Source organism: Cyprinodon variegatus, unplaced genomic scaffold (assembly GCF_000732505.1).
Source record: "Cyprinodon variegatus isolate N-32 unplaced genomic scaffold, C_variegatus-1.0 Scaffold811, whole genome shotgun sequence".
Lineage (NCBI taxonomy): Eukaryota > Metazoa > Chordata > Actinopteri > Cyprinodontiformes > Cyprinodontidae > Cyprinodon > Cyprinodon variegatus.
The window spans coordinates 287,929-289,339 of NW_015151264.1; the positions used below are offsets into that span (position 1 = coordinate 287,929).

Consider the following 1,411-nt stretch of genomic DNA (forward strand, 5'->3'; position numbering starts at 1 on the left):
TAAAATTAATTTAATCCACAGAGGTAATTCCGTACTTTGGGATTTTACAAAAAAAATTGCTGGCTCTGATTTCAGATTGAATTAACCAAACATTGAACACAGAGATAAACTGTCTGAAGACGCGTTCTTTAATTCCCCCTTTGAGCATTTTAATACCATTAAACATATTACAGCTTTAGGTCGGATGAAAATATCAGAGAAAACACAGAAAAAAATGGTTTATGACTTAAATGAAACCATATAAAGAAGCTATTTTTACAATTTACTATTTTTTTTTTTTTTTATCCATGTTTTTATTTCTGCTTGGTTCATCAATCATCCAGGAGAGAAAACAATGCAACAAAAACTAGTTCTATGAAACAGACGATAGTTTCCCTAAATCGCAGAGGTTATAAAAACATCTACAGAATTGGAAACAAAACTTTTGGAAATAATTCAAAGAAAATTTGAACTGTAAAGGATCTTTAAAAAGCAGAAACATAAAAGAGAATACGTTTAACTGAATATCAACTTTAAATCTGACATTTAATGGAAAAATTGTCAAATCTCTTTCTCCAAGGTCTGACACACTACAGGAGTGCAAGACTTCTGTAATACATTATTAACCCAAAAGGCTTGTTTACAAGTTATAGCAAAATATAAACTTTGAAACAAATATCAGAAAGAATTTGAACATTGTTTAATTCTTCAAACAAACCTGTTTCAGTGTTTTACAGCTTCAGTTTCAGAGTCCAGCCTCTTAACTGAGTTCTTTGTCATCTTATAGCTGAAATATTTACCAGGTTTACATTATTACATATTACCTGTTCTAGTTTCCATGGAAACAGTAGATTACCACCGTTAATGAAAGGTTTTCTCTAAACTTAGAAAGAAAAGGCCTTTAACCTGCATGTTCCTCTTGTAATGAGGTTTCTAGATTAACATTTTTTCACGGTTAAAACATTGAAAAGGTCTCTCCTGTTCATTTCTGGGGCGTCTAACTGATGTGACTTCTTATGTGAATCCAAAAAATCTTTCTTTTTAGATCAGCTTAATGGATGGAAAACCTTTCTCACATGAGCTGATATGTGAGAATTCAAACTAGAATGTTTACAAAAACTTTTGCCACAAAGAGTTCAGGAGAACGGTTTCTCATCTGTGTGAATTCTGATGTTTATCAAGAGAGCCTTTAAATGTAAAGCTTTTTCCACAGAACTGACATTTATAAGGCTTCTCACCCGTGTGAATTCGGGTGTGTTTATCAAGAGTGCCTTTTTCAGTAAAGCTTTTACCACAGAACAGACATTTGAAAGGCTTCTCACCTGTGTGAGTTCTCAAGTGAGAAGTCAAGCAATTTTTTCTAATAAAACTTTTGCCACACAGACTACATGAGAACGGTTTCTCATCTGTGTGAATTCTGATGTTTATCAAG

At 32.7% G+C, this 1,411-nt stretch overlaps 1 pseudogene; it reads right to left on the minus strand.

Moving 5' to 3' along the window:
• Positions 1 to 291: 291 nt before the first annotated feature.
• LOC107098804 overlaps positions 292 to 1,411 on the minus strand; it is an 8,078-nt pseudogene continuing 6,958 nt past the window's right edge.